This window comes from Podarcis erhardii, assembly GCF_964252035.2.
Source record: "Podarcis erhardii genome assembly, chromosome: 5".
Taxonomy (NCBI): Eukaryota; Metazoa; Chordata; class Lepidosauria; order Squamata; family Lacertidae; genus Podarcis; species Podarcis erhardii.
Genome location: NC_138509.1, coordinates 71,655,909 through 71,682,102, shown reverse-complemented (window position 1 = coordinate 71,682,102; position 26,194 = coordinate 71,655,909). Strand labels below are relative to the sequence as shown.

Below are 26,194 nucleotides of genomic sequence, written 5' to 3'. Positions count from 1 at the left end.
TGCTGTCACTGCACCGCCGGAGCCCGATTTCTGTTCTTATCCTGAAGCATTATTTCTGGGTTAGCGGAGTGTGTAACCTGAAGCGTATGTAACCCGAGGTACCACTGTACATGGTTGAGCATGCAATCTTAACTTAACTAGGGAGTAAATCTCATTGTGTTAAACAGAAGGGGTTTTGCCCAAGCACTCTCGCATAATGAAAGCTTTGTGATGGTGTCCCAGAGATTGGTCCAGGATCCCATACAATGTTGAGCCACTTCTTATTTCTGCTGAATGTACAGACAGCAGGGTGTGCATTATATTACAGATATTAATGTTGTGCAGCTTGAAGCAACTGGATGCATAAAAACTGACTCCTTTTGGAATAAAACATAGTCCAGGCCCATAAGTATTTGATTCAAAACTTTACTTGCAGAACTTTCTTCAAAACAGAACAAAAAACAAGTGGTACATCCAAAATAGATGCATAAAGTATCTTGTGCATCTCCTGTACAGACTCAGCATCTTATAAGAAATAATTTTACTTCTTCCAGAATTCAAAACTGTGGCTGAATCTACAGATATTTAAAAAAACACTGTGAAAATGCTTTTTTAAAAAGTTTTTAAAAATAAAAATATGGAATTTGCCATAATGCACTTAAAACACACTTAAAACATTATATTTGCAATTCTGGGTCTCTTTCTCATTCCAGCCTACATTAGCCTGCATTCTGCCTAAGGCTATGCAGTCCTGTGGAGCCCTTATCACATCCTTTGTTGTTTCTGTGGTGTCCACAGAGTGACTAACAGACAACTCCCTTCAAAATGATGATTTACAATTTAATATCTTATTCATGTGATCTAAGGTTAAACACTCACAAGTTTAGAGCAGAGAACATTCTCACTTAATCATGTACTCAGTTAGATCTCAGAAAACTCTTAGTTTGCTGCCATGGAAAATCACCAGTGCTAGCAATACACATTCAGGTATTCTCCATTTCAGTGTCAATTTATCAATTATTCTTAACACATTATGCATCGCTGGCAAGGGCACAGCTAGCCAGTGCACCCTCACAAGCACATACATGCTTTCAATATGTGAGAGGGTTCTTATAAATCCTCCCATATAGACATCGCCTTTGTGCATATGTTCTCCTGCTGAACTGGGAAAAGCATGCACTAGATGTTGATGCACATCTTAAAATGCATTTGAAATATGATATCCATTTCAGTGTTTGGCATCAGATGTAACCCTCATTAGTGTGACATGGTGTGGACAACAGTGCACATTTTCATCCCCACTGCAGTGGGGATGGGAATTTAGTAAACCTAACCATAGCTCAGGCTGCAGATGTACACCTAGATCAACACCAATATTTCTTACTTATCATCCCTTTGTAATATCTAATGTATTTCCCTTGTTTTGCCATTCCAAACTGGTATCTTTCATATTAAAGTTTTTTGTAGTTTTTCAGGCAATTGTTATGTATTTGAATTGAGCTGTTAGATTGAAACCATTTAGCTTTCAGTTTGTGTTCCTTCCCTATCGCTGCTGCCACAAAAATAGTCAAAAATAATAATCAGGAAATTCAAAGTTCTCTTCACAATCCTGTTCAAATTCTATTAAGTTCTTTACAGCTTTAAAGAAATACACAGATTTACAGACTGAAGAAATACACTCTTGTTTTTGTTCTTGTAAATCAAAATGATATATGACAATGTGTTTTCATATTAGTGAGGGGAAGAGATATTATTTCCTGTATTGTTTCCTGCAAATCATTTTGCTGTGTTTATACATGCGTAGGCTATAAAACATATTGGCACCCCATGCAGAGATAGGATTAGGAACAGACCCTTAGATTGTTGACAGGGGCATTTTTAGGTCGGGAGCCTTCAGCCAAATCACCTAAAAACATATTTTATATTATTACTAGTCATCTTTGTCTAGAGATGTTTTGTTTTTCTGGGACCTTCATTGGAGTCTATTCATCTTGCTCTTTGAAATGGCAAAGTTGAGCACCTTGGTTAGTATAAAAACTATGACATTTTTTAGCTTATCTTATAAAGCTAGTTTGTCTAGTCCCTTATATTAAGGTAAATGAGGTAAATGAGTCAGAGGAGATGGAGAGGAAACCAATTTTCCTCCCCATCTGCACCACACACTCTGCATACTACTAGTGAATGGGTTCCACAGGGGAGAGCAGTCAGTGGGAAAGAGGTTAACTTCTGGTTCTCACTGGTGAACCAGCAATTAGAGTCATTGGTGGTTAACAATGGAATCATCTGGTGTAACCAGAAAACATCAAAATATGTTTGTATGTGACGTCTTGTTTAATCTATTTAAGCAGCAGTGGAAGATTAAATTTAAACAATTAATCCAAATTGCAGAGAATTTGTAATCTGAGATAACATATGGATCTGTCTTAGAGATGGGAAGGCTTGGGGGGGAATGAAAAAATTGGGTAAAAAACCAGGGGGGTTTTCGTATTTCTCCCAAAGCCGTTTTTTTCTGGGGAAATTGAAAAAAAAAGTGTGTGGAATATTCAAACTATATCAAACTGTGTCTCTCCCCCCCCCCCCAATTTTTCCAGAAAAAAAAGCTTTGGGGTGAAAAGGGGGGAACCTGGTTCCACCCTCCACCCCCAATTTTCCCAGTCTCTCCCCCCCCCCCAGACCTTCCCATCTCTGATCTGTTTTAACAAACTTTTATTTTAAATAAGCCACAGTCATGCTCAGGAAACTGTGGTTAGCTTAGTGAGAATAAGCCATGGTTTAAAACAGCTGTTTGAGCTTTCCCCCTCATCCAACAAACTATATCTTTGAGCATCATTGGGAACTGGGGTTAGTTTAAACCTCAAAAGCAGAAGCTTGATTTCTTCAACACTGCAAATGACAGGGAGAAAAAGCATATAAGCCCAATACCGTCCATGGCTCACCCTCATTTTTGTAAACCATGGTTTGCTGTTATATCTGAACTGACCCTCTATACTTGCAGTCACTAGTAAGGAATACTGGTGCAATGAAACACTGTCATTCACCAGCGGCACAGAAATATGATGCAACTCCGATACACCGTTTAATAGCAAGTATACATGTTAGCAACCATTTTTGCAGAAAAAGCTTTCCAAAAGAATGCCTTCTTCATTCTCTTGCATTTCGTGTTAAGTTTTATCCCTACCATTTTAGCGAATCCTTTCCAGAGTCCATATGGTAGTCCATCTGTCTTCAGCCTCAAGAGTTCAATCCATAGCGAATGATATATGCAGAAATATTAAAGAATAACAAATTGGTTACCATGTAAACATTCAATAATACATTATATGGTCTATTTACTTTTGAAATGAGGAGTAAGGAAATTGAAAGTGGGTAGATAGGGTGCTAATATTTCATGTCATTTAATGAAATAAATATGTAGGTCAGATGAATTACTCTTAAGTGCCTGGGATAGTTTTTTTCCCTCTGGCCTTTTGAAGAACAGCTGTTAGGTATTCAGCTTTTCCTGCAGAGGCTTTCAGAACAGTAGAAAGGTCAGCATTGCATAGTACAAGCCAATTATTTTCCAGACATAACAAATGAAACTGCCTGAAAATAGTAAACTCTAAGTCTGGTAACTTGAAATTGGGAACATGTGACAGTTCTTTCCCGCTGCCATCGTTACAAGAGTCTCAGAGTTTCTTTTTTTCTCAAGTAACCAAAAATATTCAAATACTCCTGTATAATAATGCTGCCTCTGGGATTAGACACACACAGCCTGATGAGGCTCAATTCAATTAACTAGCACTTCATAGACTTGTGGTACGGGAGTGCACTGACCACAAGATTTGCTCCAGACCCCATTTTGGTCCTTCGGATTACAGTCCACAGTGATCTGGAAAATTTCAGAGACTGCCCAATTCATTTTGTGGTTTGAGGCTAAGTTCACTTACAGGAAAACAAAGCTTTGTTTGAAATTTAACGATGGCTATAGCTTTCCCCCACTTTATACAGGCATCATAGCCTCTCCAGAGTGGATTAAACTTTTGGAAGGGGGGGATGCAGGCATCATAAACCCTTGAGTGGGTTATGCTTGCTAAATTATAGGTCCAGGGATTTTTGTTCTAGGCACTGTAATATTATTATTATTATTATTATTATTATTATTATTATTATTATTAATAGACTGTTTCAGAGGAGATGAATCCTGCCAAATATCAAAAGGATAGTGGCAGTGATTGTCCTGTGATAGAAGGCTTTGCGTTTACAGATATACCATGGACAAGCCCAGAATTCTTTTGAAGCTCTCCACTTCAGCTTGGGATCTGTGATTCATCTGAAGTCACTGCACACCTCTAATATGACATTATTAGCCCAAGCTTGTAAATAGCCACTTGCCTGGTTGCTTTTTATGAATAAAAATGGTATCCAAGAGAATCAGAGAAAGCATTTGTTAAGTTGGAAAGGAGTTTTGTTTCATTTTAGAGATGTGTTTAATGTTTAATCTGGCCCTTACAATGGGTGTAAAGGTTTAAGTTATGTTGAAGCCTGTTCTATCCCTCTTATTGTACAGTGGACACTTGGGTTGCGAATGTGATCCGTGCGGGATGCATGTTCGCAACCCACAGTGTCCGCAACCTGCAGTGGCGCATCTGCGCACATGTGGGTTGCAATTTGGCGCTTCTGCACATGCGCAAAGCACAATTTAGTGCTTCTGCACATGTGTGACCGCTGAAACCCGGAAGTAACCCGAAGAAACACAACCTGAAGCTTCTGTAACATGAGGTATGACTGTATATATATTTAGTATATATTGATTTTAAGAATTTTTAAGTGTATTTTTATTGCAGATTTCAAATGACTGGTTTTAATTTTGTGAGCTGCTTTGGGGGCTAGTTTGTGTCAAAGGCTATAGTTAATTTTGTTGTTAGTTCAGTCTAAATATTAATATTTTTATACTGTAGTTAAATATTTTAAAACTTGTGCTCTCCCACCTTGCAGCAACTGTAAGGAGGAGTTTGGTAGGAGATCAACAGCAGTTAATTTTGACAACTGAACCTAGGCAAATTGTAGTTAATCTTAATGATGGTTTGCCATAACAAGCCAAGTTCAGTGTGGTTTATGAAGCTGTAAGATTAACCGTGTAACACTAAACTGTGGTCAACGTAAAATGGAAGTGGAAGCTTCCAATCTCCTCACAGCTGGGGAGGAGGGGAGAGAGAGCATCATATAAGCCCCAAACTCACACAGACTTTTCCTTGCAATGCTAAAACAAAATTTACTGTTGTATGTGCAATGCAGCAGCTGTATTCCTCCAGGTAACCGTGCATAGGATTGCAGCCTAAATCCAAATGAGCTTCTACATGCATGGGACTGTAAATGTAATCTATTCTATCCACTTGTTTTAATGGAAGTTCTGAGAAACACACCAAATAATCAGAAATTCACTTTACATGTTTTCAGTTATATTTTCACCAGCAATGTGTTTTTAACAGAGAGGAGCTGGCGTGGCTGGCATACATCATACGAAAGGTGACTGGCTTCTTTGGTGTGTGGACTGAATTCCAAGTGTGCTTGCCTGTGACTTAAGACACAATTCACGCCAGTTATAAATTATAATAGTTTTGAAGATGAAATCCAGATCAGCTCTCAGCACTGAAACAAAACCCCATTACCCTAATTTATGATATTATTAACTTATTCCATCAGGCTCCTGTTTTCATTAAAGCAATGTGGTTTTTATAAGGCTTAATGTTACTCTTTAAGCATGCTATTAAATACTTGCTTTCTCTAAAGCACATACTTAATTAGAAGGCTCTATTAATACAGGCAACACATTCCCCGCCCCCCACAATTCTTCTGATTTCTGCAGCCAAAACTTAACATTAACACAAAACAAATGATGTTGCTTCTCAACAACCTTACAGAGAGAGCCTAAATGTTGGACTTAATTTATTTTTCTGCTTGAATGATGGATGTCATTTTGACTGCAGGCTACATTTCTCTGTTAGCTAGCCTTTCTGCAGCTGTAAATAAAATCCTCAGCAAGTAAAGAAACCTATGACATGTTGAAATGAAAACTAATATAGTGACAAAACTCCTTGATTATGTACCAGGCAGAAAACATCTGCCCTAAGCAGCGTCAGGGTGGGGTACAATGCCCAGCCATTCAGCAATCTATGCTACTGTGAATAGAGAGAGGACTTTGCCAGATATACAAATGAAGGTTGTTTATTTATTATAATGATAATTCTGAGCATTTGCATGGTGCATTTCAAGTGTTGAAAACTCAGATATTATCTTTGACCTCCTTCACATCATGATGGTGTTGCCCTGAAGGCATTGTTGGAATCCAGCTTCCATTATTCCTGACTATTGGCCATGCTGGCTGGGAATGAGTCCCACAATATAAGGTGAACACCAGGTTCTCCTCCCCTACCAAGAAACCTATATGAGAGGCAAGTATAGTTTTCCATATTTGTGCCCTGCAATCAGGAGCAGAGTGTGGTTGGGAGAAGATAACACACAAGATACAGGATACCTTTTAGTGGATACAGTTTCACAGAAGCAAGGGGTCCATGGCAAGCATCCTTAATTCTGACATCCCATGTGCTATCACAAATGCTTCATCCTGCCCACCTGCTGGGCCATGTTGAGAAGATGGAAGCAGGCTACAACTGCCAGCAACTTATACCATTCCCACAACTGTGGTCCATCCACTTGAGGCAAAGCAGTGGTGCTGTCCCTTGAGGTGGGTTGGCTCATCCTGATACCCTCAAGGTCCCTCCAGTTCCAATATCCCTCTCCCTCTTGATTAAAGGTCCTGTCTGTTGTTTGTTAAGGTTCTTGTGAGTCGCTAGATCACCCCTATTTCTCTCTCAGGGCTATAATTTCCAGAGTGATTTAACAATCAATCCCTCTTCCCAGGGAACTCTGGGAGCTGTAGTTCTGTGAGAGGAATAGGAATCTTCTAGCAGATCTCAGGACCCTTAACAAATGATAGTTCTCAGGAATTTTTTTAGGGGGAAGTCATGACTGTTTAAAGTGGTATGGGACTGCTTTAAATCTATAGTGCAGCTGGGGTCTAAACTTTCACCTTTATTTTAGTAGTTGTGTTGTTGCGAATGTAGAAATTAGTAGATATTGGGAGAAGCTGACCTGTCTGTGACCAATAATATATATGGTCTTACTGTTACTTTTTGGATTTCTATTTGTAAGTGATTTCAAGCATCTCCATTGATGAAAGCAGGAGGTTATATATATTAATCAACACATAAATAAATTCTACTTTTAAAACTCATTACATAGTTTTCTTCAAGTTTTATATGGAGCAGAGAGATTCTTACAAGGGATTCCCCCCCCCCCCATATTTGACTAGAAATAGCGTGGTGGAGTCCTGGAAATGGGTGGGCGTGTTGCGTCTTCTCCCTTGATATAATAACTATGTGTTTCCTATTCCCCCCCAAAGACCCCAATCCCCACATGCTGTCTGATGATCACACCATTCAGCCAATTTCAAACACACTCAGTGAGAGATTTTCCTGGATGGATTTTGACAGCGTGTCCAAACAATCTCTTAAAGTAACAATGCTAAATAAATAGTGTAGTGCCTGGTCACTCTTCCATGCTCAGTTCTCTCTGCATCTCCCCTCTAATCACATCAAAAACCCCTCTGGGTTTGGGAGGATGACGTGAATACAGACCTCAGAGGTTTTATGCCTGTTTGCCCAGGTCTATCAGACTCAGTAGCCAATTCTCAGTGATTTGTAAATGAAGATGCCAGGTCAGGTTACATTTGTCTTTGCACTTCTTCAGGTGGCATCTTCATGACAGCACTCCAAAATCTATCATATCTCCCAGACTGGGCTGCACTCTCCCTGAAGGACAAGGGCTGTTAGAGAGTCATTTGCTTGCTTTAGGAGAAGCTGATTTCTTGTTTTAGGTTTGTAGAGGCACTTATTGGGAACACAGTAAGCTGCCTTATACTGAGGGTTTGTCCACACTCCTATTCGTCCCATGCCTAGGAAGCATGGGTCTGAGCAGTTTTCCCCATGTCCTGCTCTTTTCCCAGGGAAAACCCAGCTCTAAATCAGAGCAAATATCAAGCCAGAGAAAACCTGAATTGCCATTTGCTCCAACTAAATAGTGTTTTTTCCCAGGGGGAAGCAGGAGGAAGTATTAATAATAATAATAATAATAATAATAATAATAATAATAATACAGTGGTAACTTGGGTTACATATGCTTTAGGTTACATACACTTCAGGTTACAGACTCCGCTAACCCAGAAATAGTACCTCAGGTTAAGAACTTTGCTTCAGGATGAGAACAGAAATCGTGGTCCGGCGGCGTGGTGGCAGCAGGAGGCCCCATTAGCTAAAGTGGTGCTTCAGGTTAAGAACAGTTTCAGGTTAAGAACAGACCTCTGGAATGAATTAAGTATTTAACCTGAGGTACCACTGTAATTTATTATTTGTACCCCGCCAATCTGGCTGGGCTTCCACAGCCACTCTGGGCGGCTTCCAACAAAATTTTAAAATACAGTAATGCATCAAACATTAAAAGCTTCCCTAAACAGGGCTGCCTTCAGATGTCTTCTAAAAGTCTGGTAGTTGTTGTTCTCTTTGACATCTGGTGGGAGGGCGTTCCACAGGGCGGGTGCCACTACCTGTATACCTTGCCATCTGCCTGTAAGTTGTTGCTAGGTTGTTGTCAATAGATCAATAGTTAGCCCCTTGCTGAGGCCATCACAGAGAGAGAAAGAGGAAGCAGCAAGCAGGTACCCTTCATTGTGCCTAGATACAGCTCCAGCTGTATCCTTTCCCCCTCCACCTATCAACTGACATGATTAAGGCCACCAAAATCAGCAGAAGAAGAAGCCCTTCTATTGTCCTTAGATCCAACTCCATGACCTGCTGAATTATTTCCTACTAGACTAAGAACCAGTGCCTGAGATGGCTGCTTTTCTCCTCCCTCCCAAACCGCTTTCCTCTTGGGCTGGCTGTACGGACTCAGGAGGAATCCAAATGCTTGGCACAGACCCATCCTTCCCCTTTACCAATGTTTTGGTGGATGTTTCCAGGCACGTTGCTATTGGAGGTGAATTGGCTGCTGTTATGCTACATTCAGCCATAAGGCCTACCACCTCCTATTCCTCAGTAACAAAGACAGCAAAATGATTCACTGGGAATCTTGAGGGTAAGTCCATTTGCACCTGTATCACCTCAGAAGTGGATTTTTGTTGTGCTCCAACCACACTTCACTGTCTAATTCTGGCTTCCCTCACTCTTCAATCTGTTACCCATGCCACCTTAGAAGACGTATTATTTACATTATTAATCTCTTTCTCCAACTTGACCAGGCTCCCGATATCTGTCTGGCTCACATCAGCCTCCTATCCCCCCTTTTCTGACATTAACCATCTCCTCTCCAGCTTTCCTATATCACCTGCTTGCTGTTCTGTTTTGCTCATTTCCCCCACATTTCTGTGTTCTGCATGGTTTTAACCACAAAGGTGCTGGTCGAGTTCAAATACTGCAGGCATGTCCAAAGTCCATGGGGAGGGCCTAATCCAGCCTGCTGGTCAGTTTAATCCAGGCCCTTAGGTAAAAAGGTCAACAACTTTGTTGTTGTATTGATGTATTGTTTTTAACACTCGATTGGGAGCCACCCAGAGTGGCTCAGCCAGATGGGCGGGGTATAAATAAAAAATTATTATTATTATATTATTATTATTGTTTGGCCCTCATACATGTTCACTTCATCAAATCTGGCCCTCTTTGAAAAAAGTTTGGACACCCCTGAAAGCATAGATACTTTCTCTGCCTCTGTAATAAACCATGTATTTATGTACCGCAAACCCTGGCTCTGCTTTTCCCCAACTTGTGCTGCAGTTCCTACTGCTGTACACAGTGACTTTTTGTTAAAGATCCCTGCATGTGTACGTCTGTGTATTGCTATACACATATAGATGAGAGCACATGGTACCAGGGGCTTCTGCCAGATCCTAGAGACCTTCAGCTAGTGGAACTGAAGAATAGGATTGCACACTTAATTGCAGCGTAAGTGGTGGAGATGATACCAACGCCACTGAGTAATGAGGTCAGAAAATGAGGGTTGCTCATGCAGTCAGTTCTCATAAATAAGATTAGAACTAGAAGGAAGCATGAAAAAAATGAATGTAATGGCTTGATTTTAACGTGCACGGTAACTGACATGGAAAGAGATTGTGGGATGTGTAATATTTTGTAGTGCAGGAAGCACAAAGTAAACCTAAGCTTTAAACCTTGCTCTTCAAAGCCCCAGCACAATCAGGACATCATTTTCTATACTGATCCTAATGATACTGAAATGTGTCTGTGTTTGTGTGTGTAGCTATAGCATGTGCACAGCAATATTTATGTTTTGATCAACACAGATCAGCTCATTTCATTCACCTGAAATTATGTTAAGCTCTTGCACACAGAAAAGTGTTGATCAAGATTATACATCATTCTCTATTTATAGCTGAAAAGCTTTTTTTAAAAAGTGCTATTTTATTTTACCAAAATATGTACATTCAACATTCCTGATGCTTAGCTCCATTTCTTAAAATGGAGCCCGAATTTTTATTTTTAAGCACTGGTTATATTTATGGGATCTGGGTCAAACCGAATGTTAAAACGAATTAAATCAAAGAGGATCGTAATTGGAATAAAGAAGATTCTGCCAGCTCCAGTGACCTCACATGTTGCATGGAAATCAACAGAGCATTGGTTGTCTGGTGCAGCTGTGGTTGCTATGGCGATGCAATCATAGGAGTATTCCATCTGCCGAGGTAGGGACAGCTCGGAAACCCCCTCGCAGGTCTGGAAATAGGAACGCAGTAAACAAATGACTCATCTGATTATGAAGGCAGATTTTGAGGTGCAGCTCTTTTGACAGATCCAGTTATGCTAATAATGAGGTTTAAAAAGATCCTTGTTTCTGAAATGGAGGGCTTGGTCACCTTTTTTTTTTTTTTTAAGGATTTCAAAATGTCAGCGGTTCAGACAAAGACTGAATGGCTACATGCAAGTGCGTGCAAAGCCTAGAAGGTGCCCCTTGGTGCACCCTACAACATTTCACATTTCGTTGGTCAAATTCCCAGTTGTGGGATTTTGATGATAAAGGATATTAAGCTCAAAACATGCTCAGAGCGGCTGCAAGCAAATACGTCAGACATAAAGATGCCCCTGGCTTTAGGTTTCTTAGTTTCAAGAATTAATTCTCGTTTAACTATTTGTGCTCAGTATCTTTGGCAATATTGCAATGTGTGATTATGTACAATTTTGCATGTTTATACAGTGGTACCTCGGATTACATACGCTTCAGGTTACATACCCTTCAGGTTACAGACTCCGCTAACCCAGAAATAGTACCTCGGGTTAAGAACTTTGCTTCAGGATGAGAACAGAAATCATGCAGCGGCAGCGCAGCGGCAGCAGCAGGAGGCCCCATTAGCTAAAGCGGTGCTTCAGGTTAAGAACAGTTTCAGGTTAAGAACAGACCTCCGGAACAAATTAAGTACTTAACCCGAGGTACCACTGTAACTCAAGCCTTCAGCTACAGTGCACCTGGCCTGACTCTCTTCAGCATCACTAAGGGCTTTCTGTCTTTAGCAGACCCTCAATTGTCTACCTGTGTCATGAGAGCAATTGTCAGGGGCGGGGTGGGGTGGGGTGGGGTGGGGTGGGGGAATAGACCAGACTGGACATTTTATACAACTGTCTTCCCGCTTGTGACTCATGACTCTCCAGGGCAAAAAAAGGTGGCTGCCTTTCTCCCACACTTCTGAGTTTGTGCAATTGAGACTGCATACACACTAATCTGTTTGTAGCACAAAGAAGTATTTAAAAAGAAAAGAAAACTGAAATAGTTCACACTTTTCCTCAACGTGCTGCTTTCAGTTGTTTCTAGATCCTGCTGTACGCAAGGATGGGTGCGGTAACTTGATATGCATTTGAAAACTTACCCATGCCCCAGGTGAATGGAGGAGAAATTCACGATTGTGATATTGGTATCTAAAAAATGTAGTATAAACACCGACAACTGGGAAACACTGGCCTGCAAGCACTTCAGTTGGAGAACAGCCTTTACCAAAGGTGTCATGGGCTTTGAAGACACTCGAACTCAGAACACAAAGGAGAGACGTGCTAAGAGGAAGGCACACTTGGCAAATCCACACTGTGATTAACTCCCGCCCGGGAACCAATATCCCCACTGTGGAACGACGTGTGGGTCCAGAATTGACCTCCACAGTCATTTATATTGTTAAAACCATGTTTATGAAAAACAATCTTACTCGGCTACAAGTGATCGCCAAAGAAGATACACCCACCCAATATTATTGGACAAATGTCCACACGCACACACTTGCTGGGCCCACCGACATCTGTTTTCAAATGGACACACTGGGGTGTAATGCAGAATCAATCAGCAATGAGCTTTTATTTTTAGAATGAAACCAGTTTCTCAAGAAGTGCTTTTTAGGAACAAAAGGTAAGCAACAGATCTAGACTGCAGGGGAGGCTACATAGAAAAGCCAAGTACTGCGTCTCCATTGATTTTAGAATAAAATGCCATGTATGGTAGAACAGTACCCATAGTTTACAGCACAGTCTGGCATGCATGAAGTTATTTTATTTTCCCTCTCTCCCCCTTCCGATAAATTCCTATAAATTCTAATTATTATTGATACAAAATATATTTTACTTAATGTCACCAGTCTAATCAATACATGTTACTATACATCATTTTATATCTGCAATAATTTTGGTATATACACTTTGACACAACTTTGTTAATACAGAATATTCAGAAGTGTTTGAGTGTTGATTTTGTTGTTGTTGTCTTTATGTGATGGTTGCATATCGTATGTTCTAACGTAAACAAAGATATATTTCAATGCAACCATGTTAAACAGTTTAAAGATGAAAATGAACAAAAACTATGTCATAAAGAGAGAATAAAATGTCCTGTGAGCGCAGCCCAAATCTATGGATGCAGATTGATGGGGATGAATATTGCATACTGCACAAACAGAAGTTGATGGTTTGCAGAAGCATGAAGTGAATCTGGTTAGTAGCAAAAGGGCACTTTATAGTCCCTGTCCCTTTTTTAAAAAGAATCTAGCCGACAGCTCTTCTCTTCCTCACTTGGCATGCTCTCTCTGAGTGCCCACCTTTGCTGCTTTCAAACTTCAGGCTCGGTAAGAGCTAGAGAAAAATCTGGTGGTGACTGAAGTTCCTTTGCAAGTAGGGCATTCATGCAGACACTTTGACAGGAGTGCAGGTAGAGATGGGGGAGAAAAGTTCCAGAGTCAAAGCTGAACTTTCATTTCAGTGCTCCTATTTTTGTGGAGGGGCGGCTATCCTTAAACAGGATGTCCATTCCATCCTATCTGATGGTGGATCTAGGGATGCCCTCCCAACAGGTCTCCAAGCTAGCCTACATTATGGAATGTGAAACTGGTAATCAGAAAATTAGATTGAATGGTTTGAAGTACCAAAATACACATTACAGGGAGGTGTGGGTACAGCTGAACCACTTCCCTTTGTCACACCCACAACCTCCAACAAACTGAATCAGATTGGCGACTGCTGGCAGGGTGGAGAACCACAAAAAAAGACACGATGACATTACTCTCTGCTTTACCCCACCCCCAACAAACATGGCTGGTGACCAGAGGTAGGGTCTTTTCTGTGGTGGCATCCTGTCTTTTGCAAATCCTTCCCCAGAGAGGTTTTCTTTTCTTTTTGTCCGGCTTTTAGTTATTGTTATGTTGTTGTTGTTTTAACCATCCTGGCCCTAGGTTTATGTGGTTAGAAAAACTGTGGTTTTTGTTAAGCTGTGTTATTGTTTTGACTGGGAGGATTCTTAACTGGTTGCTTTAAGCATTATCCATCCTGTTTTCTGGATGAAATACAGGGCCAGATTTATAAGGAAAGGAGGAAATCATGAAGTTCTCTGGCTAAGCAGCATAATTCTCCCCACTTCACTATATTTCTATTGAGAAAGCCTGGTTGCAGTACATTGGCTTCTAGAAACAAAGCTGTGTAATCTGTGGTGGAATATAAGGGTGAGGGGGTTTTTTGAGGGGGGGAGTCAGGGGTTACCTAAATCTGTATGCATCAAAGGAAAGTGCAGTGGTTACCTTTTCAAGCAGGCTTTGTTTAATAAAGGTAAATCCAAAATAAAATACGTTGAGGGACTTGCTGAAACCTTCTTGCAGGACAACTCAAATGAAATTTGAAGCTTCCATAGGCGCCGACTCCATGGGGCTTGAGGGGGCCCGAGCCCCCTCAAAAATTCGTTTGGGGGGGCTCCGCCCCCCCAATAATCTCCGGCGCCCCTCCAGCAGAGCGCCATCGCCGCCCCTCCCCCAGCCCAAAATGCACAGGGAGGGGCGGGCTGCATGCCTCCTGCCCTCCCTCCCGAGCAAAAGCTCCACCCAATTTCCTTTGGAGCTGATTAATAGGCGCAGCACGCTCTCCCCTATTCGCTCACGAGGAGGCGGCGCCACTTTATTTGCATATTCATGAGCTTATTTATTATTCATGAGCTTTCCCGGGCCCCCCCAATATTTTTTATAAGTCCGCGTCCCTGGAAGCTTCTTGCATCAAGAAACCTTTCACACAGAACTTCATAGGACTTGAGTTTTGTTAGATGATTTCAGAGGCTGTTAAAAACAAATGAAGGATCAACATTGGAATGTTTTATTGGCATTACCTGAACTAAATAATGAATGCAACACTATGTGAGATCATCGCTCCTCAACCTCCAGAGCATGGGAAGTCACCCAAAGACTTATAATTTGGCATAAAATTTGGACTATTTGATCGTAGTATAATTTGGAATGTTTTTAATGCGGCTTAATTTGGATTGTTAAAATGGAAAACTTCATAAATATTATTATTTTTAAAAAGAAAAAAAATAGAATAGTGCTGAATAGAGTGATTCCTCCCTCCCCCAACTACTATTGTCAAATATGAAAATGCAGTTGTTTGCTGCAGGGAACTGATAAATAATAATTCAGACTGCCTGTCATTTAACTACAGGAGGTTCAAAGACATCAAAGCCCACATGTCACACCAAGAGTCAGAGAGCACTGAGAGAGCTTTCGTGAAGTCTAGACTGAGGGGGGTGGTATGGAAAAACACCTACGTCTCATGCATCTTCTTATTTTTGTTTGCTACATGCAGCATCATACGCATTGCACTTGAGTGACACCAGACAATGAGAGGAGGGGAAATGAAATTAAGTGGAATTCCAGATTGATTTCCCGATGATGTCTAAAACAGCCCAGAGGTACGTTGGATATATGAAGACCGACGGCAACATATTGCAAGCTGTCAGAAAGTTAACATTTCAACCAAGCAAGAATGTATGAGATAAACAGACTAGAGATTAGGGGACAGCAGAATGGCCCAAAATATTGAATGTTCCAGAGAGGAGCCCTTTGCAGGCAGCCATAAATTTCTGATCTTAAAAAAAAAAAGCCATCTCTCCTTGTATTGCACATCTTAGCCTTCTTCAGGTCTGAACATGCAAAGACGCAAGCAGGAACATGAGAACTGAGGTCCACTTCCTCAGTGATGCTGCACATGCCAGGTGCACTTCTTGGCCAATGAATGACTGGCGTTAGCCTAGAGGGGGCTGTCTGACTTGTGCATAGGGCTTCCAACACAGTGACAGGAACCCTGCTCAATCAGGTGTCAAACGGAGAGCAGAATTTCCAAACATGGGAAATCAGTTGCTTAGCAACTAAGTCAGCACGTTGAATCAAAGCCACATGCATCTCCTTCAATGTCCTTTGGGCCAAAATTTAACCAAGCACCAAGTGTTCTAACAGATGGGGGACACACAGAGATTGTGCCTCTTGCTCTCTGTACGCTTCTTCCAAGTCTGTACCTCTCCATTAGAATCTATTTCAAAATACATTAGCTGCCAATCTTCCATTTTTGCTACTCGCTGTGTCTCATGCTAACTTCTTGTAAAACACTTCAATACCAGTATGGGAAGAGGGAATCATATTAAGCCTGAATTGTTCCCAGCAGGACAAGCACTTAGCCGAAAGGTCCCTTAGTCAAAATTCAAACATCTTAGAACATCTTTAGGCTTTCTGTTTTCAAATATCCTTTTGCAAGTTTCTTTCTTTCTTTCTTTCTTTCTTTCTTTCTTTCTTTCTTTCTTTCTTTCTTTCTTTTTTCCTACTTGAGATTTAAATGAATTTGTGGGGTAGCTCCACTCTCCCATAGGGAGTGCCCTTTTTATAGATATGTGACATAAGTTGCTCCACTCACAATAATTGTTGGTATAACTGGATGGCGGCTTCCAGACTCCAGTGGAGAGTTCCGTTCATGATCTCCAGTAAGAAACACCAGGGGAAAGGGAAGAAAACCAGCTTGTACTCTAAATCCATGCAAACTGTGTGCTCTAAACTTTCAATGCTGCTTAGACATCATGCCTCGTTTTCAAAATGCAGCCAATCACCTTTCCAAGGTTACACAGTCCAGAGTCATATTGGTGGCAATGGGAAGTGCTGGCTTTCTGGGGTTGTGCCCAGTTGTCTCTCTAGCTCAGCCTTCCCTGACGATTATTTCCCCAGTTATTGTTGGATTCCAGTCCCTATCACTCCAAACCAGTGTGGCCAATGGTCAAGAATGATGGTAGCTGTAGACCTACAACATCTGGGGACTCAGGTCAGGGGAGGTAGCTCTCACTGATTACATCAGAACTTGACTGAGCTAAAGAACATCCAGCGCTAGGGTGATCATATGAAGCAGAGAAAATAAACTACTGTATTGGCCTGAATATAAGCCTCACTTTTCCCCCCAATTCCAACCGTGAAAAGTTAAAGTGCAGCTTATATTCACGACCTTACAGTATGCAGCCAAGAGTGTGGGGCAAACAGCGCACCCGCCCTGTCCGTAGTCCCCTGTTCTCTCCCCCAAGGCCAAGAAGGGAGAGAGGGAGGAAGGAAGGGGAAAAGCCACTGGCAACACAGTGTGGCTCCCCCCCCCCCCCCCAGTATGCAGCTAGGAACAGCGAGGAATGGAGCAGCTTATATTCAGGTATATATATATATATATTTGCCCCTCCAATTTTAAAGGTGTGGCTTATATTCGGGCCAATACGGTAGTTGGACATTTTTACCTCTGAGGAGGCTCTATTAATCCATTATAATTTATCATCATTAATATAGAGACATTTCTACTGAAAGAACCAGATCATCTGCTGCCTGTTTCGCATCAGTTAAGAAGGTCTAGTCTGTGGCCACAGACTTAACTAAGCTAAAACTTTTAGCACAACCGCATTCACTACTTAGGTTTGCACATCTAAATATAGACACGGATCTCAACCATTAAATGCATCTGCTTTGTTAATAAGCATACAAAAAGGGCATGCAATAAATGTTATGCAAAAATATACAATTACACCATTGAATACCTTCCCATATCATACATATTTATTCAAAATAAATCTGCCCATAACTAATGTCTTTTGGAGAGTGTATTGTAGAAGCCAGGCAAACCTGTTGACTTGAAATGTGAAATAGTAACAAAAACAGTTGGGTGTATTCCCTCAGTTTTTAGGTTTTTTTAATCATGATTCTTGAAAACCACCTTGATGTCTACCTGTATTGGTGGAAATGGAAAGACGCTTTGGTTTCATCACATTTGTCTGCCTCTCAGTTTTATTGACTGAGTCTGGCAGAATGCCAAAAGTGACTGGGCTGAGTGTGGGGAAGGTTCATTGTGTGCTTTCAGACAATTAGATTATTTTAAAAGCTCCGTGCCAAGGGAAAGCATGGCAAGGAGGCTTTCCAGTTACAGCGATAACGAAAATAGTTACAGGCAAAATGTCATTTGAAAGGGAAGGAGAAGAAAAGCAGGGCAAAGGGATGAAATGTTGTCCTCCTCTTGCCGTCTCTTTCTCTCAGTCTTCCCCAGTGCACTCCAATTTCATGAAGCTGGAGATGGTCAGTGCTTCAATTGCCCCATTTCTTGATCAGAAAGGTGGGTCACTTATCTGGTTCAATGGTTTGGAGCCTGAAGGTGTGTGGTGTGTGTGTGTGAGAGAGAGAGAGCTTGTTCTCTATTTCTCTTCATCCTAAATTAGAGGTGCTGGGTGGAATTCATTCAGTTTGCATTTAAAGCTTGAAACTACCTGATTCACTGGGGGCACTGTCATACAGTGGTTCCGCTCCTTCCTCCTGGGCCGTGTTCAGAAAGTGGTGGTGGGGGATGAGTGTTCAGACCCCTGGGCTCTCACTTGTGGGGTGCCTCAGGGTTCTGTCCTCTCCCCCATGCTTTTCAACATTTACATGCAGCCGCTGGGAGAGATCATCAGGAGGTTTGGGCTGGGTGTTCATCAGTATGCGGATGATACCCAGCTCTACCTCTCTTTTAAATCAGAACCAGTGAAGGCAGTGAAGGTCCTGTGTGAGTGCCTGGAGGCGGTTGGAGGATGGATGGCGGCTAACGGATTGAGGTTGAATCCTGACAAGACAGAAGTACTGTTTTTGGGGGACAGGAGGCGGGCAGGTGTGGAGGATTCCCTGGTCCTGAATGGGGTAACTGTACCCCTGAAGGACCAGGTGCGCAGCCTGGGAGTCATTTTGGACTCACAGCTGTCCATGGAAGCACAGGTCAAATCTGTGTCCAGGGCAGCTGTTTACCAGCTCCATCTGGTACGTAAGCTGAGACCCTATCTGCCTGCGGACTGTCTCACCAGAGTGGTGCATGCTCTGGTTATCTCCCGCTTGGACTACTGCAATGCGCTCTACGTGGGGCTACCTTTGAAGGTGACTCGGAAACTACAACTAATCCAGAATGCGGCAGCTAGACTGGTGACTGGGAGCGGCCGCCGAGACCATATAACACCGGTCTTGAAAGACCTACATTGGCTCCCAGTATGTTTCCGAGCACAATTCAAAGTGTTGGTGCTGACCTTTAAAGCCCTAAACAGCCTCGGTCCAGTATACCTGAAGGAGCGTCTCCACCCCCATCATTCTGCCCGGATACTGAGGTCCAGCTCCGAGGGCCTTCTGGCGGTTCCCTCATTGCGAGAAGCAAAGCTACAGGGAACCAGGCAGAGGGCCTTCTCGGTAGTGGCCCCCGCCCTGTGGAACGCCCTTCCAGCAGATGTCAAAGCAATAAACAACTACCTGACATTCAGAAGACATCTTAAGGCAGCCCTGTTCAGGGAAGTTTTTAACATGTGATATTTTACTGTATTTTTGGTTTTTATGGAAGCCGCCCAGAGTGGCTGGGGAGGCCCAGCCAGAAGGGCGGGGTATAAATAATAAATTATTATTATTATTATTATTATTATTATTATTATTATTATTATTACTATTATTTCGAGAGCCAGTGTGGTGTAGTGGTTAAGAGCAGTAGTCTCGTAATCTGGGGAACCGGGTTCACGTCTCCGCTCCTCCACATGCAGCTGCTGGGTGACCTTGGACTAGTCACACTTCTCTGAAGTCTCTCAGCCTCACTCGCCTCACAGAGTGTTTGTTGTGGGGGAGGAAGGGAAAGAGAATGTTAGCCGCTTTGACACTCCTTGAAGGGAGTGAAAGGCGGGATATCAAATCCAAACGCTTCTTCTTCTTCCAAAACATCCTGTAAATATAGCCATCCTTAAACTTCTCTGAATGTTGCAATGCTGTTCCCCAAGAAAGCAATATGTATAAAATGCATATACTATAGTAAGCTGTGCATGCAAATGCAAATATCAGTGAGAATTGCATACACAAATGCATCAGGTGAAATTGCTTTGGAAAAATATGTGTATTAGGCAAAATATCATAGAAAACATGCATATGGGAAAAATTTGCACTAAAATTCTGATGGATTTTCACATATGCTTCCCAAAATTGCAAACTGATCTGAATTTAAGATTGGGTAAACAGGGAAGTGAGAGAAACTGAAACTGACAGATTCACCCCGATTTCCATCATATCTTGCCTTGGGCTAAAGGACTGAAAACAGTAATACACATATACACAGGTATTTGCTTTCCATACTTTACAAGTGTGTGGTAGGAAACTGTGGTGTACATGCAGCAATTGTGTTTCCAATGCAGAGCATGCAGTTTCCTCAAGACCATCTGCTCTGATATATTTCTTCAGACACAGCATCTTCCTGTGACAGGTTAAGTGGTAGGAGAATGAATAGGCAAACCTAAGAGTTTGCCTATACCTGAAAGAGCCCTAACCTGGAAAGGGAGTGAGGCTCACCTGATGTCTCTGAACAAGGCAGGCATACTGGGGCTCTGAAGGTACTTGGGACTCACAAGAAAACAAAAGGAATCTTCACAGTATATATTAGGCAAAATGGCATGCCAAAATCAAAATAAATTTGAACCAAAGTGCTCATAATATTTCATGTGGACTTTAAAAAGAATAGCAAGCAGGTGTCAACAGGTGAAGAACTAAACTTTAGATTGGAAAAATGAGAAGCTGAGAGAAACCAAAACCGACAGATTCATCCACCCCTAATAAGCACAGTTGCCTAATTGTTTAGGTACTCTTAATCCTTAGGCATATTCTACCAAAAGCCAGTGTGGTGTAGTGGTTAAAAGCAGTGGACTCATAATCAGGTGAACCGGGTTCAATTCCCCGCTCCTCCACATGCAGCTGCTGGGTGAGCTTGGGCTATTCACTCTTCTCTGAAGTCTCTCAGCCCCACTCACCTCACAGAGTGTTTGTTGTGGGGGAGGAAGGGAAAGGAGATTGTTAGCCGCTTTGAGACTTCTTCGGGTAGTGATAAAGCAGGATATCAAATCCAAACTCTTCTTCAAAATGGAAGTTTTGTAACCCCACTACAGGCCATAGCAAGAATGACATTGGTGCGTCACCTAGCCCAGAGTTTTGCCAACCCAAATTAAATTTGTTTTCTATTGCATATGTTTCAGGGGGTGACCCCCACTTGGATGACTGAGTATTTGGATGCTGAGTTTAATGGTCGATTTATTCAAACTAGCCTTCCGCAGCCAACAGGGAGAATGGGAAGCAGAGATGGTGAGCAGGCATGGCCTGGGAAGAGGCCCAAAAACCAGAGGGAGAAGCTTGGAGGAACACTCAGCCCTCTGTTGGGGAAAAAGTGCACTGTATCATGTCACTCAGTGGGTAGGTTTGCTACTTTTTGCACGAAGGTCCAAAAGCTAATAAAGATTATGATGATGATGATGAAAGTATGGCAAATATATAGAGAAAAATCACAGCTATATTCCCTGACTTGCTTGTGTCGTTGTATAACTTCCTGTTGGCCCAGTTAGCTCTAGAGTGAGTTTACAAAGAATAAAAATTGCCAGTTGTTTTTTTTTGCTTTTCTGATGTATGAAGCTCACCGAGAAAAATTAATGAACTGAATTAAGCTACAGAATTACATTCAGAAATGTTTCTTTAGTGGGGTGGGGTGCTATTTAGTAAGTGGGTTTAATTAAAACAAATAGAGGGTGGCATTCTCTATGTTCCACACAGCAAGACCCAGATATTTATTTGAATCCAAAAATAGCCATTTCATTAAGGAATTAATGATCACACGGATTATATTATTACTTTAGCCTGCTTAATATGTAGTTTACTGGAAGCAAAACCACAGGCAAAAGCCATTTCTTAAGCAGCTGCATTGTGTTAAGTTGCAAGCTGTTTATATCATTATGGTAGCTCCAGCACCAACCCAGACCGTGGTGCTGTGGTATTGGGAAAAGCTATATGATTTAGAGTCTAACTCACGCCACAGTTTACTTCTTAAAAGAACAAGCTAGACCAGTCAATTGGTGAAGCGGGCATTGTGTTGAATTTTCTGCTGCTGGCAGTCTTCTGTTTTCACTTGTCAATCAAGTTCAGTCCAGTAAGCAATGATGAAGTTTATCGTGTGCATCAAGTCAGCAGAAAATTCAGTAAATTTTGCCTTATAGGCCAATCCTGTTCTCCACCACTCTGAGTCCATGATGCTTCATGGCATCTGGCAAAAGGATCCAGGGCTATTCCCTTGTTCCCATGCTAAGGCATGACTCTATACAATCATATTGATGGGAAAAATCTGTAACCACTGTCTGTGTGACATTCACAAAACCACTGAGGAACTGCTATAATTCTATATCCCCTGCAGCATAACTTTGCACTGGTTATCAAATGGACAGGCAAATGTGCGGGGAATAAGGAAGAAGGAATAGCAGAAAAGAAACTTGAAAGTAAATGACGAAGCTCTGGACAATGTCCCTCCCCTCTGTCTCCCTCCTCCCCTGGTTGAAATTGCCCCAACTAACAAATATTGGGACCTGGGTGGCACTGGGGGTTAAACCATAGAGCCTAGGACTTGCCAATCAGAAGGTCGGCGGTTCGAATCCCCATGACGGGGTGAGATCCCGTTGCTCGGTCCCTGCTCCTGCTAACCTAGCAGTTCGAAAGCACGTCAAAGTGCAAGTAGATAAATAGGTACTGCTCCGGTGGGAAGGTAAACAGCGTTTCTGTGCGCTGCTCTGGTTTGCCATGTCATGCTTAGTCATGCTGGCCACATGACCCGGAAGCTGTCTGTGGACAAACACTGGCTCCCTTGGCCTATAGAGCGAGATGAGTGCTGCAACCCCAGAGTCGGCCACAACTGGACCTAATGGTCAGGGGTCCCTTTACCTTTATCTTTAACATATATTGAGGGGACTCAAATGGGTTCAGTTCCTAGGAGTTGGTGCCCCTGCCCTGAACTATGCCAGCTGGTCATTATAGGAATAACTGTTTAAGAATTTGTGCCTGAGTTTGATTTCCAACTCCCTCTACATTCCCTGTCCCTTTTACCTGTGTTGCGTGTTGCGCTGTGGTTTTTTGGGTTGCAAACCTGAGGGCAGGGATTGCGTTGTTTTAACTGATCAAATGTAAGCCCCCTGGAAACCTTTTTGGCTGAAAAGTATTTTTTCACACACACACACACACACACACACACACACACTCTCCAAAAGAGCCCTTTGGAGTAATATCAGGTCATTCCTGTGTTCTCATAAGGATCTATCACATGTATCTAACAAAATGTTAAATAAAGTGCCAACATTTGTTGTGAAAGCGTTTTGGGGAGTTCAACATAAGACATTGATGGAAGCTGGCAGAAAGCCTGGAAAGCAAAGAAAAGTAGCAAGCAGAAAAAAAATATGGATGTGGAAATCAGGTTGGGAACTACAACAAAGTGGTATTCTATACTCTTTCTCATGGTCAAAGCAGTGATTTGTGAGAAGAGGAACCAGAATACCGTTCTATGCAATGCTAAACCATGGTTTGGTGTTACAGGGAGGAGCAACATTGACCTTTTGGCTCCGCCCCTTTGCCCTCCCCTTTCCCCTTCCAGTGAAGCTGCAGAGAGTTCAGAAACTTCTGCTTCCGTTTTAAATTGAACATTTAAACAAACCCATTTGCTACCACAAGGACCCTTGCGCTTGCGTTAGGAGAACGCTGGCTACAGCGCAGAGAGTTTGCCGCCACTTAAAACCTGGCTATTTATAAAGCAACATATGTTTGTTTCGTTTTGTTTTAGAAGTGCTTGATTTGTTTTGTTTTGTTTTGTTTGAAGAGACACATTTAATTGGACAGCCTTGTGTACATACCACCGGAAGGAATCGGTGACAAGCACTCATATGTCTACTCTGAAAGAAGAATCACTTGATACTTTGTTTGGAGTTTCTCCTCAACAGTGAGCGTCCCTGTAGTGGAATACAAATGAAGTTGTACAGCTGGTCACTCTGCAAAGCCTATTAGAGTAAGCTTCATTAGCTCTTTTGTACAGTTTCACTAGGGGCTAAGCAGCGCTCTTTTCTGTCTTTGTCACTGTTAACGCATGTCTATGCAATCTAAATATAGGAACCTATAGATGCGCAGTTTATTGCCAAGGCGCAGCTGTGAAGTTACTGCGTACAACCAAATTAGAGGAAAGGAACAATTGTAGGGATCAGAGACCTCGCTAAAAGCTATTAGAAGCTTTGACTAAATGGGATATTGCGTCTTCTTCCTCCCTTTTTTTTTACTTCTGCATGCCAATATATCATCAATGAAGAAAACAAGCTTCATTATCAAAGTAATAATTAGGTTTTTGCTGCCAATTTTTGCTTTTTCTTTGTACCACTCAATATTTTGTATGGGGGGGGGGAGAACTTCCACAGATGACTATGTCTCCTTTCTTCCTTTTTTCATCCTTGTCTCCTAAATTGGCTGAATTCAGCAATTACAGTTTCAGGCTATTTGTGTTTGTCAAGCAAGCAAGCTTCCACTACACAGCTAGCTACTTGTGTATGCACCTGACAGTGTGAGTCCTGTCTTAGAACCATTTTTATCATCATCCTGTACATCTTTCTGTACAGTAAGAGCTGTTGGACAGTGGAATGGACTCCATCGCAAGGTGGAAGCAGAGGTTTGTTGGCCATCTGTCCTGGATGCTTGAGATTCCTGCACTGGCTCCTGGTGGAGTACAGGGTCAGGTTTAAGGTGCTGGTTTTGACCTTTAAAGCCCTATGCGGCCTAGGACCCACATACCTATGGAACCGCCTCTCCTGGTATGCCCCACGGAGGACATTAAGGTCCATAAATGACAACATTTTGGAGGTCCCAACTTGCAAGGTGGTTAGATTGGTCTCAACTAGGGCCAGGGCCTTTTCAGTACTGGCCCTGACTTGGTGGAACACTCTGTCACAAGAGACTAGGGCCCTGCGGGACTTGACATCTTTCTGCAGGGCCTGCAAGACAGAGCTGTTCCACCTGGCCTTTGGTTTGGACTCAGTCTGACCCTTATGTTTCCCTCCCCTTATGGTTTTGATCTATGGGCTACTTATAAAATGAGGCTGCATTTTAAATTGCATTTTAACCTGTATTTTAAATTGGTGTTTTTTCCCCTATTATGTTTTTACTGCAATTTTTCTGGTGTTAGCCGCCCTGAGCCTGGCTCTGGCCGGGGAGGGTGGGGTATAAATTTTATTTATTTATTTATAGTTCTACAGTTCTATAATTCTATGATCTCTACTCAGTTGTTAGCATTGTTGAGTTCAATGCAACTTACTCCCAGGTAATTGTGTAATGGATTTTGGCCAAAATCGGACAAAACCTCTAAATGTAATTCTGGGAACTTTCATATTCTCCTATAATATCATAAGGTATGTATGTATTCCTATGAGGCATATGTGTATCCTTTGACATTTAAAACACATTCGCTGTGATATGGAAGGATCTGGGGTTACATATTTGCTTTTGGACTGACTTTCTGTACGCAGTTTGTCAAAGAACCATCAATGGTTGTGCACTCTCATTTTATTAATAGTTGTTTCCACCCGAATTTAGCTCTCTACTGCAACCTACTGATATATCAAAGAATCACACATTTAAAAGCAGGTTTCCATTCACCAGCATTTTCTGAAACACAATAGTTATGAAAGAGTTCAAAGTCTCTGAGCTGAAGACAGATTGTGTTGGTTGAAATCAGTGGGGTGAGTTAGTTGTGATTGAAATTAAGTCCCAATGATTTCAGTGTAAATTGTTGTTGTTGTTGTTTAGTCGTTTAGTCGTGTCCGACTCTTCGTGACTCCATGGACCAGAGCACACCAGGCACTCCTGTCTTCCACTGCCTCCCGCAGTTTGGTCAGGCTCATGCTTGTAGCTTCGAGAACACTGTCCAACCATCTCATCCTCTGTCGTCCCCTTCTCCTTGTGCCCTCAATCTTTCCCAACATCAGGGTCTTTTCCAGGGAGTGTTCTCTTCTCATGAGGTGGCCAAAGTATTGGAGCCTCAGCTTCAGGATCTGCTTGCAGATCTTCTTGCAGACTCTCAAGAGTCTTCTCCAACACCATAATTCAAAAGCAGTAAATTAAGTGCAACTAACTTAGGATCTAATGTTGCTTCAGTGTGGAGAGGAGGTCTCTTTTGGCCCACTGGGCCAGATCTTTATCTGCCCCACCCTGGAAGGCCCACCTTGACAGGCCACCTGACAGTTACCTGCCATCATATTGTAGTCAGGTGATTGACAGGTGTGTTGTACTGCCCTCAGTGGTGGAAGGAGATATTGCTCAAGAAAAGCTGGGTTTTTCTTGCATCATTTCCTTAATCTTCTGCATATTTTCTTGGATATAAGGCTTACCGAACTCATGGGACTTCCTTCTGATTGTTTGCTTATTGAATTTATATCCTGTCCTTCCTCACAAAGGAACCCAGGGTGGCAAATAGCAGGCAATAAAACAACAAAA

At 42.1% G+C, this 26,194-nt stretch overlaps 1 protein-coding gene across 1 annotated transcript in view; it reads left to right on the top strand.

Moving 5' to 3' along the window:
* The first annotated feature begins 17,960 nt into the window (after positions 1–17,960).
* DOCK10 (dedicator of cytokinesis 10) overlaps positions 17,961–26,194 on the top strand; it is a 206,601-nt gene continuing 198,367 nt past the window's right edge. Inside the window, exon 1 of the mRNA XM_081861455.1 lies at positions 17,961–17,990. The gene's annotated coding sequence lies outside the window, so the exon portion shown is untranslated. The remainder of the gene's footprint in view (positions 17,991–26,194) is intronic.